This window comes from Heterodontus francisci, chromosome 17, assembly GCF_036365525.1.
Source record: "Heterodontus francisci isolate sHetFra1 chromosome 17, sHetFra1.hap1, whole genome shotgun sequence".
NCBI classification, from domain to species: Eukaryota; Metazoa; Chordata; class Chondrichthyes; order Heterodontiformes; family Heterodontidae; genus Heterodontus; species Heterodontus francisci.
Genome location: NC_090387.1, coordinates 41,462,240 through 41,479,725, shown reverse-complemented (window position 1 = coordinate 41,479,725; position 17,486 = coordinate 41,462,240). Strand labels below are relative to the sequence as shown.

The 17,486-nt window shown below is 43.4% G+C and overlaps 1 long non-coding RNA gene across 1 annotated transcript in view; it reads right to left on the bottom strand.

Annotated features, from left to right (window-relative positions):
* LOC137378872 (uncharacterized) overlaps nucleotides 1–11,362 on the bottom strand; it is a 97,986-nt gene extending 86,624 nt beyond the window's left edge. Inside the window, exon 1 of the long non-coding RNA XR_010976687.1 lies at nucleotides 11,274–11,362. This is a non-coding gene — a long non-coding RNA (uncharacterized lncRNA). The remainder of the gene's footprint in view (nucleotides 1–11,273) is intronic.
* Nucleotides 11,363–17,486: the final 6,124 nt, after the last annotated feature.

Here is a 17,486-nt window from a genome sequence, read left to right as displayed (position 1 = left end):
ATTACTTGCTGGCTCGCGGGGACATGATGGGCCAATAAGCCTCTTTCCGTGCTGTAAAATTCTGTGATTCTATAGAACTGATGAAATATTGCTGTTCGCACTGGCATTTTCTCACATGACAAAACTGAAACAGCTTCCAGGGTTCGTTGAAGATTGTCGTCAAATGATTATACAATTTTAAACAGAATTGTGTGGACTGATGATATCTAGAGGGTGATTTTCCATCAATGGGGCACGATCCTCTCTTAGTGGGAAATAGGACAAGGACGATTGCCCATTAAAGTCACACAACACCAGCCAATTCACACCTGAACAACAACAAAAAAGGGGCAGAAGCTTTTTTCTTAAAATAAAATCTAAATTTAGTGACATATGACCAATATAGATTGCAATTTTCAACCTATACATAGCACAATATTGACCTATTTTAGAGAAGTGACATCAACCAGTGCTGATACTACAATGTTCTTCAGCATTTGGGTTTGCAGTTCAGTTCAGGTCTCATGCCTAACTCTCAAGCCAATATTATATCACTATAACACTTCCACTTTAGCTCACAAATGTAGGTAATGTATATATAATAGATGCAGGATGATTGATATCCCAATAAAACATAAATATACAAGGGTGTTTAAAATGTCCTTGTGCAACTTAAAACTTTTATCACTTAGGACTTACATATAATAGAACCAAACTGTAAAGACCTTATAAAAGCATAATTCATAACTATTTTAAATGGTAATGTTATTACTTTTGTTATTTATGCTATGTTAATAATGCTAAAATTGATTGAAAATGGTGAAAGTGAAAGAAAAGGTGAACTATTGAAAAATCAGATTGAGCGAGATAACGGTTATGCTGAATCCTTGACCTGTTTTGGGTGAAACGATTATGAATTACGCTTTCATATGCTGTTTACAATTTGCTTCTATCATGTGTAGATCCAAAGTAATTAAAACATAACATTGCACAAAGACTTTATAAATATCCTGTATTAACTTTCATCAAAACTGTCCCTTCTGGTCCCAGCTTCAATCTGTACTGAGCTAACTGGTATTAACTAGGATTGCAACTAGAGTGCAAGTAATCACTGCACCACTGAGCTGCAAAAGGGGGGAAAAAAGCATGCATTCACACTTACGATCATCATCAGAAGACTCCAGTTATGATGTTCTCCATGATAAAATTGCCTGCTGACATTCAAGCCCCAATTTTAACTTGCAAAACACGCAAGTCGGGGATGGGCTCGTGAGAAACCACCCATGACATCGGTAGGGTGAGTCCTTGGGTATTTTAACTCTCAGGTCTCATTTCAATAAGATGGACAACCTGTCTACCTGAACATGTCAGGAATCGGATGGCCTGCTGAAAGTGTTGGGTCGTCTGCTTCCAGCCTGTGTGGTGTCACCTCGTATGGTGTTCATCACTTTGCAGAGTGTGACCACCTCCTGGGTCATTGCAGCCAGGCCCTTATAAAGGATGCATCACCAGTGTTTGGTGGAAGGTCAAATGGCTGCCATGCAGACTTTGGGCTCCAACTTAGAGAGGGAAATGTCTCTCTTGGTTTGTGGAGCAAGAAGATAAGAACTTTCAAGGAGTCACTCACTTTCTGCATTCTGCTCGTCGACAGATCAATGAAAGTGATGAGCTCCAGCTCCATTGGAGTGGTAGTGGTGTAATGGGAAGGGTACATTTTGTCTTCTCTCAGCATGTCTGTTCCTTCACCTCGAACAATACCCATCATATTGCCAGGAAGTCAGCTGGTTAGCACTCTACCACTCATCTAAACACCTGCACGGGCCATTCCTGGTGGGTGGGCAGGGATAAAATCAGTCTTTCAATGTCTGGAGACATTTATAAAGTATGGCCATGATCAGGTAAGGTGCTGAAAGACTTTGGTGCCTGCAAAACAATACCCCATATAATCAGTGCCTTCAGGAGATTGGGGAGAAAATTTAACAGCATGATGAAGCATATATTTCCTTTCCATCCAAAGTCCCCTCATCCTATTACATAAAGCGGAGCTGCGAGTGCTATAAAGAAAAAAAGCAAACTTCATATATCATTAAAGGATAAACAATAACTCAATGAAACCCACAGCACACAGAGACCTGAAGAAACTATTTCAAGTGATTTTCACCTTTATCGAAACCCTGAATTTCAATTACTGCCTTGCACTCCTTATAATATGCACCATGTAATGTTATATTTTCTTCTGAAGCTACCTTACCTTGCTGGATGAGTTCTTTTGGAAGGACCATTCTCCAGCACTGGGGAGTGAAGTTTGTAAATGGTGTAAGTCACAGGGTTATGCAGATGACAGTGCAGTCATAAATGTAGCAGCATAGGGTGAGGGGACTGATATTTAATATAATACATACTAAAACAGTATTTAGTATGAGAATATGTTACATAAAATATAAAAATGAAAGATATTTGGGAGGATCATCTCATCTAGGCTTTCATTTGACTGCATCACTCATGTTGCAGTTTATGATGTCATCAGAGCCCTATAGTTCTTCCCTAATTTTGCAGCAAGCCATGACCTGTTTTATATTCTACCTGTTCAACATGACCATTCAAGCATCTCAGCAATATCATGTTGCTCAGTGCTTTTTGATGTTGAATGGACTGAGATTTAAACTTTTATGTAAGAGTTTGAATTTTAAGCACAAAAAAGATGTTAAATTTTAATCTTCAAGAAAAGCTATGAACCCCATGGAATTTATTTTCTTACACGGAAAAGTATAGATGGAAATAGTTTGGCACAGTGATGCCTCTGAGGGTTGATATTACACTGTCTACAGGTGCATGCATATTTGCTTTGTACATCTGCAGTGCATACGAAAAATGCATATTACTGTTGTGGCATTACTTTAACAGTTACAGTGTTGCTTTAAGGGGCATACCTTAAACAGTTGTCCAACAACCATACAGGATATGATGCACAGCCGCTTGTGACCTCAGAGCATTCAATGCAAGCAGCTAAAGTAGTAACAACCAAATAAAGGACCTTCCCAGTATTGCTGTGAATGTTAGTATCCTCAGTAAAATAACTTACCTTTTAGATTCACTGATTGTGTCCATGTGAATCATGTAACAATTCCTATTGGCTAGAGTTGTTCTGCATGGTTCTTCATATGATCGCAACCTATAGCATCAATCACTGTTTCCCTTTTTTAAATATGTGGAGTTAAAGTTCGAACAGATCTTTTTCATATTTAGTAATAAATGTTATTGTCATTAATTTAAGATAACAAATTGTTATTTCAATGGTGCTCCATGGTCACTCTGCTCTCATAATGCTTTATGCATTTACTACAGCAGCTACATGTTAAAAATAAAGATCATTCCTTACCAAAGACATTGAATGAACAAGAATACATTTTCTTCAGGCTTGTAATGTTAAAAAGTGCATTATTGTGCATCCATACACCATGCATGCAGTACACTAAATGCTGGTCTGATGGTCGAATGCAAAATTGTACTTATGATTCCTCATTCTTGGTCTTGGATGGATTACAGGGGGAGATACCAGCTAGAAGGGGAAGCAACATGTTTCATGCCCAGTGGCCTGGGAATTAATCAGGAGCTAAGTTTCTCACAGCTCCTAGTGCTTGATTACAAAACAGCATAGAACGATGCAACGGAGCAACTTTGCTGCCTATAGGGACTTAAAGAAAAGATAAAAATGAGACTTTAAAATAAAAAAGCACACCGAGGTCATCTATGCTTTGAAAATTTAAATCTCTCCTGAATTCCTAACTATAATGGGTGCAGTTCTGAATTATACTCACTGTAATCCCTGCTCTAACAAGCCATACTTTGAAAAATGATCTAGTCCTGAAAACAGAAACCAAGGGCGCAATTTTTATAGAAAAGGGAGGTGGGTTTGAGTGCATGTAGGGAGTTAAATCCTCTAAAAATGACATCAGGTCGGGATCCCAAGATCACCTACCTTCTTCTGCATTTCATCTGGACAGGTTTGATAGCAAGCAGGGAACCCTCATGCAGCGGTTGGGTAAGGCCTTTTGTCATGCTAGGCCCCCACTTGCCAAGAATGAGTCACATTAATTTTGTCATGAACATTGATTTAAAACTGTTACTGGAGTGAAGAAAGGACTTGTTAAACAGATCAGCTGTGGCTGGAAAAGACATTTGCAAATTAACAGAGTGTGTTTTGAAGGACAGAGCAGCCATTCCTTGACGCATTCAACCCACAATGGACTTTTGATCACCGGACGTTGAAGGTGGGGGAGCTCGCATTCCAGGTTGACTGCTAAGATGGTCCAATACGCAAATGGACATGGAGAAACCAGCTAGTCACATGACTAACCTGCTGGACAACCTGAGTTTTTTGAATTTGTACAAACAGTTTGGACAGAGTGTCTGTTTGTTCCTGGACTGAGAAGATCTCTCCTGTCTGCTTCCATCTCTTTCTCACAAGCCTTTGAATCCACTGAAGACACATGAACCCCAAAAGAGGAAAGTCTCCTACAGTGTACAAGGTTTAAGAAGAATACTGAGCCCCAACAAAAAGCAAGGACTCAATCAAAGACTCAACAGTGAGCTCGAAGACCCATAATAGAACTCTTCAGATAGTGCCTCAAACTTTTCCACTTTATTTTTCTCCTGCTCTTTTCTGTCTCTATTTGCATGTGTGTATCGCGTACGCATGCTCGCGTGGGCATGTTGTGTATCCGTCGGCATTAACCAAATTAGAGTTTACATTTAAGTTTAATAAAAAACTTTTCTTCTTTAAACCTAAGAAAGCCTGTTTGTGCTGGTTTCCTTGCCTTATAATTGTAAAGCGGTGAACAAGGATTCACCAAGGGGCAGCCACAAACACAGTGTGTTTAAAATTAAACCCTGTTATAGTAAGACCAGGTGAAGGCTGAAAGGAACCCTAGACCTCTTTCTCACCTGGTCGTAACACCTTTGAATATTCCAAGAAATTAAGTTCTGTTTTAAACAAGAATTTGAGATTTAACAGTGAACCTATTTCCTAATCAATCAGCAACTCGTCAGGGTTGCGAGGTGAGTGGACAGCAGAGAATGCTTCTTCAGTGATGCTGACAGGCTGGGAAGTCTTCGATCAGTGAAACTGAAGAGCTCCAGCCATGGCCAGCTGAGAGGCTAGTGCTCACAGCACTCATTCTCAGACAGTATCACTGCTTGACCGGCAATTGCTAACTTCTTGGAAGTCACTTCACCTGTATTGCACTTCATTGACCTTCAGCTGCACTTTTCCTGCTGCCAACCTTAACCACAGCATTGAAGTAGCTTACGCAGCTCCATCTTGCACCTCTGATGGCGAGCAAGAGGAATAGCAACACTAACACCAGCTGCCCTCTTCTCAGCCACATGCCACTTCACAGAGCAGAGAGGATGAACACAGAGATCCAGCTCCAAGGAGACAAGAGGATGGTGGCGTCATGGTAATGTTACTGGACTAGTAATCTAGAGGCCTGAGCTAATGCTCTAGAAACATGGGTTCAAATCCCACCATGGCAGCTGATGGAATTTAAATTCAATGAATGAGTTAATCTAGAATTAAAAGCTAGTTTCAGTTATAGTGGCCACAAACTATCGGATTATTGTAAAAACCCATCTGGATCGCTAATGTCCTAGAGGGAAGGAAATTTGACGTCCTTACTGGTCTTCCCTACATGTGACTCTAGACCCACAACAATGTGGTTGACTCTTAACTGCCCTCAGAAATGACCGAGCAAGACACCCAGTTGTACCAAACAGCTACAGAAAAGTTGAAAAGGAATAAAACTGGACGGAACACCTGGCAGCAACCTAGGCACCAAAAATGACAACAGCACTTCCTGCCCAGCCGACCTTACAAAGTCATCCTCATTAACATCTGGAGGCTTATGCCAACATTGGGAGAGCTGACCCACAGACTAGTCAAGAAACAGTTTGACATAGTCACACTCACAGAATCACACCTTACAACCAATGTCCCAGACTCCTCCATCACAATCCCTGGGTATGTCCTGCCCCACCAGTGGTGACAGCACAGTGGTATATAGTTGGGAGGGAGTTGCACAGGCAGACTTCAACGTTGACTCTGGACCCCATGAAGTCTCATGGCATTGGGTCAAGCATGGGCGAGGAAACCTCCTGCTGATTACCACCCATCACCCTACCTCAGCTGATGACTCACTACTCCTTTAAGTTGAACACTATTTGGAAGAGGCACTGAGGGTAGTTAGGGCACAGAATGTACTCTGGGTGGGGGTTTTCAATGCCCATCACCAAGTGTGGCTTGGTAGCACCACTACTGACCGAATTGGCTAAGTTCTAAAGGAGATGTCTGCCAGACAAGGCCTGCAGCAGGTGGTGGGGGAGCCAACAAGATGGAAAAATCTACTTGATCTCGCTCTCACCAACCTGCCTGTTGCAATTGCATCTGTCCATGACAGTATTGGTAGGAGTGATCACCACACAGTCCTTGTGGAGATGAAGTCCTGTCTTCACGCTGAGGATAGTATTCATCGTGTTCTGTCACACTACAATCATGCTAAATGGGATAGATGCAGAACAGATCTAGCAGCTCAAGACTGACATCCATGAGGCACAGTGGGCCAACAGCAGCAGCAGAATTGCATTCAACCACAATCTGTAACCTCATGGCTGACCATTCCAGGAGCAACATACCTAAAAATGAGGTGTCAACCTGGTGAAGCTACAACACAGGACTACTTGCATGCTAAACAGCAGAAGCAGCATGCAATAGACAGAGCAACGCGATCCCACAACCAACAGATCAGATCTAAGCTCTGCAGTCCTGCCACATCCAGTCGTGAATGGTGGTGGACAACTAAATAACTAACCGGAGCAGGAGAGTCCAAAAACATCCCTATCCTCAATGGCAGGGGAGCCCAGCATATCAGTGCACGACAAGGCTGAAGCATTTGCAGCCATCTTCAGCCAGTAGTGCTGAGTGGATGATTCATCTCGGCCTCCCCTTGAGGTCCCCAACATCACAGATGCTAGTCTTCAGCAAATTTGATTCATTCCACATGATATCAAGAAATGGCTGAAAACACTGGATACAAGAAAGGCCCTCACAACATCCTAGCAGTAGTACTGAAAACTTGTGCTCCAGAAATAGCTGCACCCCTGGCCAAGCTGTTCCAGGACAGCTACAAAACTGGCATCTACCCAACAATGTGGAAAATTGTCCAGGTATGCCCTGTCTACAAAAAGCAGGATAAATCTAATCCAGCCAATTACCACCCCATCAGAATACTCTCAATCATCAGTAAAGTGATGGAAGGTGTCATCGACAGCGCTATCAAGCGACACTTACTCAGCAATAACCCGTTCACTGGTGTACAGTTTGGGTTCTGCCAGGGCCACTTGGCTCCTGACCTCATTACAGCCTTGATCCAAACATGATCAAAAATCTGAACTCAAGAGGTGAGGTGAGAGTAACTGCCCTTGACATAAAGGCAGATTTGACCAAGTGTGGCATCAAAGGACCCTAGCCAAATTGAAGTCAGTGGGAATCAGCGGTAAAACTCTCTTCTGGTTAGAGTCATACCTAGCACAAAGGAAGGTGGTTGTGGTTGTTGGAGGTCAATCACCTCAGCCCCAGGACATCCCTGCAGGAGTTCCTCAGGGTAGTGTCTTAGACCCAACCATCTCCAGCTACTTCATCAATGACCTTCCCTCCACCTGAAGGTCAGAAGTGGGAATGCTCACTGATGATTGCACAATGTTCAGCACCATTCGTGTCTCCTCAGATACTGAAGCAGTTTGTGGCCAGATGCATAAAGAACTGGACAACATTCAAGCTTGGGCTGATAAGTGGCAAGTAACATTTGCATCACACAACTGTTAGGCAATGACCATCTCCAACAAGAGAGAATCTTACCATCTCCCCTTGACATTTAATGGCATTACGATCACTGAATCCCTTACTATCAACATCCTGGGGGATACCACTGAGCAGAAACTGAACTGGACCAGCCATATAAATACTGTGGCTACAACAGCACATCAGAGGCTGAGAATTCTGTGGTGATTAACTCACCTCTTGACTCTCCAAAGTCTGTCCACCATCTACAAGGCACAAGTCAGGAGTGTGATGGAATATTCTCCACTTGCCTAGATGGGTGCAGCTCCAACAACACTCAAGACGCTCGACACTATCCAGGACAAAGCAGCCCACTTGATTGTTTTAAGGTGGTGGATGGGTAACCATTCAGTCCCTCCACCACCAGTGCACAGTGTGTACCATATGAAAGATGCACAGTAGCAGTCTCCTTCTACAGCACCTTCCAAACTCACAACCTCTACCACCTAGGAGGACAAGAGTAGCAGGCGCATGGGAACACTACCACCTGCAAGTTCCCATTCAAGTCACACAACATCCTGACCTGGAACTATATCGCTGCTCCTTTACTGTCACTGGGTCATAAACCTGAAACTCCTTTCCTTTTTGCACTGTGGGAGTAACCGCACCAAATAGATTGCAGCGGTCCAAGAAGGCAGCTCACCACCTACTCAAGTTATATTAGGGATGAGCAACAAATGCTGGCCTTGTCAGCAACTCCCACATCCCATGAAAGATTAAAATAAAGACAAAACCCCCAACACAGGGACCACAGGTAGAGGATCATCTCTCTTGACGTGTGAGCACCAGTACCTCAGGAGGCTCCAGCTTTCACGGCAGGTTGTTGCGGACATCTGCAGTGTCCGGGAACAAGACCTCCTTCCCAGTGGGCGAGATGGGCACACACTGCCAGTGGCTGTCAAGGTGACTGTTCACTGAAGGGCCACCTCTCTCCCCACCAACCCTCCTACCTCCACCCCGGGTCTCTGCCTCTCCCTGAGGTTTTGTGCTCTCTTCTCCTGGAAGGAGAGTAAGCAGAGAGTTACGAAGTTTAGTAATGGCTTGTGGATCACAGGGAAGTACAATATTTGTGGAGGGTGACTGTGAGGCATGGGTGCAAGTGAGCAATAGGCTGAGTGTGAGTGTGAGTTTAAGTGTTGGCTATTCAGATAGGGATGTGAGGGATGTGGGTTGACCTGAGGCGTGCAATACAGGAGACTGCTGCGTAAGTCAGAGTGTGGAGCTTGGCACCTGATAGCGTTATGCCACTCACCTTTCCAGCTATTCTGAGGTCCTGGATCCTCTTGGTGCACTGTCATCACACTTCTGCTGCTAACATCATCAGTCACTCCAACCGTTTGGTTAGCGATGTTATCCTCTTCCTCCTGTCCTTGGGAAAGAGCACCTCACTGCAGTCCCTCAGATCCCAATCAGATCCTTCAGGTAAGAGTGAGACATTTGGGGAGGGTGAGTGTGCAGCCTTCCCAGGTCTCCTCTCCATTCCTATGGTTGCTGCTGCCTCAAAGATCCATGTCCAAATCAGCCAATTTGACCCATGTTGGGGTCCCCTTAACTAGAAATTCTTCCTTTGACAGATCCAGCACAGGATCCCTGACTGGTTAGGGAACCTGGAAGCGGGATGCAAATGTAATTGTTCAGTTAAAGAGCCACAGCTAAGCCCGCTTAAGAGTCCAACGTGTTCCCAAACTGCTGCAGGTCCCACTGTTTCAGCAAGGACGAGGTTTTTAAAATTCTGCCCCAAGTGCTCACTATTATTTCTGCGAATCTCAAACCTACGTTACCAAATTAGCAATTAGATCTGGACAATGCCATTCTTGTTATTCCTTATAATGGTCAGAAATTCTGACTTTGCTGGTGATAGTTTACCCTCGTTACTGTGGAAACCAACATACAGAATAAAGCAATACCACAATTTATACTGTTAATGCAATTATTTTTGAAAGCAGGCTATTTTTCATTACTTTAAATCCACTGCAGGTGACCTTTAAGTGTTCCCTACTCTATTTAATGTACTGCCCAAAGAAGCTTAATGCAACAGTCTGTTGATTCACAATACAGTGTACTTCTCCAAAGGGACTTGGCTGCAGATTCCTCTTCCTTCTCATGCCAGGGGGCTGAGCAAGACCATCAAGTTTCCAGTGACAAGCTCTGTTTTCTTTCCTGACTCTGTTTTGATCCCTGTAGGAAGTGATTTGAGACCTCTGGGGTTATCAATCACAGAAATGTCATTGCAAATTCAATGACTGGAACCTTTACGCCAAGTAATCCCTGCTCAAGTCCACTTGTAGCCATTACATCTTTAGGCAGGTCTCTTCATTGTTACCCCAGTTACTATTAGAATGGGCAAGTCCAACTAACAGGCCTAAAGATTCCAATATCATTAAGCCAGACTGTAATCCCAACAAGACATCTGGGATCAGACTTTTCTTACTTCAGTTTTTAAATTCCAACAAATCACTTTTGTGAAATAGAATGGAAACTTAAACCACTCATGTATTACAACACAATACAATTCCAATTCACCTTGTCATTGGATTGGTGGTGTAATTTCCCATGTGATGAGTTCCTGATTTTGGCTGTGCTGTCAGCAGAAAATACCAAGTACATGGATCACATGGAGAAAGGAAAAAGACAAGGCCCCTTCCCCTAAATATTCTTAGGTAACTCTTTTCGGCTGTTTAAAGAATAGAATTAAAGAGACCTAGGAATATATGGCCCGTTCATTCTTTCGGTTAGGGAATAAATCTGCGCACTGGGGAAACTTAAAAGCTCAATGCTGGAAAATTAAATCATTTTCCCCTTTTCTCAATATCTGGTATAGTGTGATGACAGAATAAATCCCTATTACTCCAGCTCAACAATATATCTTAATCTCAATCTAGAAGGGCATTCCCTATTTCCATTTCTTCACTAATTATTCTGGAGTCATTTATGAATGAAACTCCCAGTGTTGTACGAAATCAGTGCCAAGTCATGTTTCACGTGCACAATGGGTACTGAGTTGATGCTGTTCTAAATCACTTCACACAGAACCCTTTCAGCTAATTGAGAGAGGAGGCACTGTCACCCTGATTCAAACCTGGGCCCAGAAGTGGAAGGAGAATGCCCCGAGCCAAAGTCTTCTTGTTCAAAAGAAACTACAGGTACAAGAAATGTTTGCTGAAATCTAATCCTGTGGTGTTACTATCTAACTTTGTCAAAGTAATTATCCATGCAAACAGAAAATATCCATTGATGTGAAACATATACAAAACTGTGTGTTTGCACTGTCATGCGCAATGCTGAAGTCAGATCTATTGTCATTAGTGAATTTTAGTTAAGAGAATTATCCTAATTCACATGTCCTTTCCATAGTGCGAACGCAACATTATTCTACTGTGTAATAAAAAGGATGACATACCACCTCCTATTTCCTGTTGTGTTACAAGAAATGCAACTTGGCACAGTAATATTCCAAGCGATAAACAGCGTTGAGCTGGTGTCTCATTCAATGGTCTCTCTCCAGCAATGTGGAGTTAATATAAAAGCTTACAGAGGTTAAAAATTGACAGCAAGGGGCAGCCAACACAACTCAACTTTGTTTATGCTAATTTTCACATAATGTATTGTTAGCACTGATAAGTGATTTGCAAAATAATGATTTTACAAAGCAAAATGTGCTTTTATGAACATACCTGTACGTGATTATAATGACTAAGATTCATTGCAGCTTAAAATTACTTACAGTCCATCTCTCCATAAAACCAAAGCAACAAATTCAATGAGCTGGATTTTGTCGTCCCGCCGCCAGGAGCGGCAGCAGGCAGGGAAAATGGTGGCCGTCCCCCACAGGACATGTGCTGCCGCAATTCTGCAGCGGGCGGTCACTTTACATATTCATGGCGGCCGCCGCCCCCCCAAATCATGTGGAAGGGGCGGCATTCACAATGCCATTCATGGTGTCATCAATGCGAAAGTAGATTCTGGCACCATTTTTAAAAGGCTGCCAGCTCTGCAGACAGTTCAACAAAGTGCAAAGTTTCCGCCTTCCCTCCCTTCCCTATACACAAAGTGCAGAGTTCACCCCTCCCCTCCTACCGATCACAGTGCAGAGTTCACCCCTTCCCCCCCACAGTACAACAGAATGCAGCGTCGACTCCTTCAAACCCCTCCCCACCCCACCATTCCCAACATATCAGAGTTCACCTCTCCCTCACCTCGTGGTGCAGCTTTCCCTAGATGGGAAAGTGAAGGCACATGAGTGCCACTCGTCGTGCTGAGGATCAGGAACAGAAGGCAAGATTACTGCGATTTCTATTTTAACTCATGCAAATATGTTATTTAAATATGCTAAGTCAGGTCCCGTCGCAGTGTGGCAGAGGGGCCACCATGGAGCTTCCCCATCGCCGGGAAGATTGAGCCCGACAATCCATGGTTGCCACTGCCACTCCGATTTTCTGCCACCCCTCCATCGCCCAGCCACCAAACCCAATGTCAGGCTGGGAACAAAATCCAGCCCAATATTGTGCTGAAGAGGAATCAAGCCTGATGATAGCTGGCACCTTGTATTTAAGTGGCTTTCTTGGACAAAATCCATTTGGAGGTCACACTCACAAGTTCGGAGCAACTGAATAACTGACATGAATGAAGCATACATAGAGTCATAGAGTTATACAGCACAGAAACAGGTCCTTCGGCCCACTGTGCCCGTGCTGGCCATCAAGCCTATTTATTCTAATCCCATTTTCCAGCACTTGGCCCCTAGCCTTGTATGCTATGGTGTTTCAAGTGCTCATCTAAATACTTCTTAAATGTTGAAGAACATGCTGAAGAACAAAAATAAACCTTGAATGTCACACGCTGCAGAACTTATGAATACGACATGCATATTATAGTGGACATGATAGGGTTGGTTTACTTTGCTTTCTCAATGTACCCTAGTTATGTATGTTGGTGCATGACAATATACATTTTACAGCACTTTTCTTCCTCATTGGCCAGTTGGAAAAAGAGGATGTTCCTGATGGCGGGGGAGTCCAGGACCAGGGGTCACAGTCTAAGGATGAGGGGTAGGCCATTTAGGACTGAGAGGAGGAGAGATTTCTTCACCCAGAGAGTGGTGAACCTGTGGAATTCTCTACCATGAAAGGCAGTTGAGGCCAAATCATTAAATATATTCAAGAAAGAGTTAGATATAGTTCTTAGGGCTAATGGGATCAAGGGATATGGAGAGAAAGCGGGAACAGGTTACTGAGTTTGGATGATCAGCTATGATCGTATTGAATGGCAGAGCAGGCTCGAAGGGCCGAATGGCCTTCTCCTGCTCCTATTTTTCTATGTTTCTATGTTTCAAGTAGTTATCCCATTATATTCCTTAAAATATGCAATGGTCTCTGCACCAAACACTCCCTGTGGCAAAGTACTCCATTCTCCAATTATCCAATGTGTAAACAGATTTCTCCTAGCATCTGAATCTCATAGTGGCAATTTAAAATTCATGAACTCTCGTCATTGAGTTCCAAAACCAAGGAAATATTTTGTTCTAGGCACCCGATCAAAGCCCTCCATAATTTGAAAATTTCTATTGCATTTATTTTAAACCTTCTCTAAGACAATGGAAATGGTCCCTGAATCTCAGGTTTCTCATTATATTCATAGCTTCCCATGCTTTGCATCATTGCAGTGAATTTGCACTATATGCTCCCTATGGGTTTAATGTTCTTGGACTGGACACCAACTTGGATGCAAATTATCTTTATTGAGTTCAATCGAGTCTTGACATATTCAATGTTATGAGTAATAGTCGTACAGAGAAATAAACTATATTATCCGCTTCCACTCTGGAGATAGAACGTAATCTTCGTTGATTCTTTCCTTCTTGTCTATCTCTACAAATTGTGAAGGAAAGCTTCAGAGCTTTATAAGGCTTTAATCATGCACAACCATCTCTTAAAAGGAGTTGTTTTTCAGTTGTCTAACTGATCTGTTGGTCATTGTCTTGTTTGTTTCTGATATAGGATACCCTCTTATCTGGGAGATCACTGACCTCTTATTTAGCATTCCTTGCGGAAAAAAAACCTCACCTTGCTGACAAAACTTTTTCGTGCTAAATGTCATCCATACCCTGAAGAATTCTGGGAATGAGCAACTTGACCATTTTATTATTTCTAGCTATAGTACAAGCCTGCAAGCTACTTAGAAATGAATAGAAAGCAAAATCTTTAACCATGTGAGAGTAAACCAAATCTGAATCCTATCTATATATGAATTTCAAAATAGAGTATCTTACTATGGGGCACCTAAAACTTCACACTGTACTCTAACTATGGCCTAAAAATTGTCATTTACAACGTTATCATCACTTCTTTACTCTCGTACTCTATGCTTCCATTTATAAATTTCTGTTGGCCTTTTTACAACTATATCTACCTGCACTTATGCTTTCAGAGAATAAAGCATTTGATCCCGAAGGTCTTTCCATTAACTGTACATTCCCATTCCTTGCTTTTTCTCCCAAAATATGCTATTTCATGCCCCTCCACATTAAACTGCATCTGTCAGCTGTTTGTCCATGTTGCTAACCTCTAAATGTCCTACATACATTCATATGTTTATATGTCCTCCTAAAGTCTTTTACAGTCCTTCTCACTTGCTTGGCAACCTCCCTATTTTTGGTGTTCTCAACAAATTTCAATATTGTACTCCAAACACTCAAGTAAACGTCATCTATAAATACCAAGAACAAAAATGAACTGAACATTAACCCTTGAGGTATCCACTTCCAGCCTTTCTCCAATCTCAGTAACACCCACTAATTTTAGTCCATTGTTTCCCATTCGTAAATCAACTTTCTATCCATGCTATTACATTTGCCAGAATTTTACGGCCCCCCAATGAGCGGGCTGGTGGCGGAGGAGGGCCAAAAATTGAGTGGGAGGTGGGGAAGGGGCCATTCCCAACACCTTCCCGCCCCCGCTGAAATTTTATGCGCGGCAGCAGTGGCGAGAAATGGCCCATCAGTCCAGGCCAATGAAGGCCCTTAAGTGGCAAATTAACTGCCACTTAAGGGCCTCCTCCCACCATTACTGGTATTTTACATGCAGCGGCCAAACGGTAAAGGCCCAAGTACCCCGCCTGGTAAAAACAGGCAGCCTTCTTGCGGGCTTGGAGCAGCCCTCCTGATTGGGCCTATGCCCCATGGAGGGCCACCCCCCAAAGCCCCAACTGCCCCCAGGGCACAAGATTTCCCCGCCCTCCCCCACCTTAACCGACCCCCCCCCTTGCCTCGCCAGGACCCAGCCGATCGTCCCCAGCGAGGCCCCAAAAACTTACCTGAATTTCGGGGCAGTTCTTCCTCTGGGCTAGGTGTAGTCCCAGCGGTGGCCACCACTCCCGGTGGTGCTGCTGGGACTAAGAGTTACCGTCCCACTGATTGGCTGGAAGCTCCATTAGACGGGACTTCCTGCCTCAAGGAGGTGGAAGGCCAGCACAAGACCAATTAAGGGCCTGGGGAGTGATAAATCCCAGCGTGGCTCCCTAGGCCTGGTGGAGTTGGTCTCGCCACCGACTTTTCAACTGGTGTGCAGGGCCTCCCGCCCAACTGAAAATTCCGGCCATTTATTCTTATACTATTTGCCAAAATTTTTGCAATAAGCATCTTGTGAAATACATCTTGAACACTTCTGAAAATCCAAATACACTATATCTACTACATTCCCTTTAGAGAATGGTTATAGCACAGGAGGAGACCATTCGGCCTGTCAAGTCTGTACTGGCTCTCTGCTGGCTGAAGCTTAATCCCAGGTCCCGACGCTGTGCTAACTTCTGGATCGGGAACTCAGAAGTGGCTATAGCTGAACCCTGAAGGAGATTTTCGAGGAAGCCGCCAAGTCCCATTCTAAAAGAACAGTAGGTGGGCGCTGCAGCTGTGAGGGCCAATGGGAGCACCCCAGGCTGTGGTTGATCGGCAGCCCAACTGGGAAAGGTGAGTGCTGCAGCTGTAGGCACACTCTGAAACTTTGTAAATGTTACAAAATATATTGTGGCTACAGCTGCCAGGCCATCGTTGCAGAGCAGGAACCCCTCCACAGGATGTCCTGCAGCTGTGGCTGTGACCCTCACCTGCATCACCTTTAGAATTGGACCCTTTATTTTGTATTGTCCTTCCTCATTCACAGAGTCATAGAGTCATTTACAGAGCAGGAGGCTGCCATTTGGTCCATTGAGTCCATGCCAGCTCCCCACGAAGTTATTCAGTCGGTCCCACACCCCCACTCCCCCACTCACTCCCCATAGCCCTTCGAGTCTATTTCCTTCAAGTGGCCATCCAATTTCTTTTTAAAGTCATTGATTGTCTCTGCTTCCACCACTCTTGTGGGTAGCGATATCCAGGGCATTACCACCTGCTGCGTTAAAAAGTTCTTCCTCACATTTCCCCTTTATCGCTTCCCCAAAACCTTCAATCTATGTCTCCTAGTCCTTGTACCATTAGTTAATGGGAACAGGTTTTCCTTGTCTAACTTATCTAAGCCTGTCATAATCTTGTACACTTCTATTAAATCTCCCCTCAATCTCCTTTGTTCTAAAGAGAACAAACCCAGTTTTCCAACCTAACCTTGTAACTAAAATCCCCCATCCCTGGAATCATTCTGGTTAATCTGCTCTGCACCTTCTCAAGGACCATCACATCCTTCCTGAAGTATGGTGACCAGAACTAGATGCAATACTCTAGTTAGGGCCTAACCACAGCTTTATAAAGGTTCAGCATAATTTCCTTGCTTTTGTACTCAATGCCTCTGTTTATGAAGCCCAAGATCCCATATGCTTTACTAACCACTCTCTCAACATGTCCTGCTACCTTCAAAGATCAATGCACATGCACCCCCAGATTCTCCTGTTCCTACACACTCTTTAGAGCTGTGTCATTAAGTATACTTCCTCTCAATTTCTGCATTAAATTTCATCTGCCTTGTCTCTGCCCATTTTACCACCCTGTCTATGTCCTCTTGAAATCTATCACTATCCTCCTCACAGTTCACAATACTTCCAAGTTTGATCTCATCTGCAAATTTTGAAATTATTGCCTGTACACCAGGTCTAGGTCTTTAATATATATTAGGAAAAGTGGCAGTCCTAGTACCGACTTCTGGGGAACCCCATTGTATACCTTCCTCCAATCTGAAAAACAACTGTTCACTACTACTCTCCACTTCCTGTCTCTCAGCCAACTTTGTATCTATGCTGCCACTATCCAATTTATTCCAATGGGCTTTAACTTTGCTGGCAAGCCTATTACATGGCACTTTATCAAATGTCTTTGGAAATCCATGTGCACCATATCAACCACATTACCCTCATCAACCCTCTCTGTAACCTTTATCAAAACACACAAATCAAGTTAGTTTAACATGATTTGCTTTTAACAAATCCATTCTGGCTTTCCTTAATTAATCCACACATGTCTGAGTGACTGTTAATTTTGTCCTGGAGTATCATTTCTAAAAGCTTTCCTACCACTGAGGTTAAACTGACTGGCCTGTAATTGCTGGGCTTATCCTGCTCCCTTTTTTGAACAAGAGTGTAGCATTCATAATTCTCCAATCCTCTGGCACCATCCCGATATCAAAGGAGGATT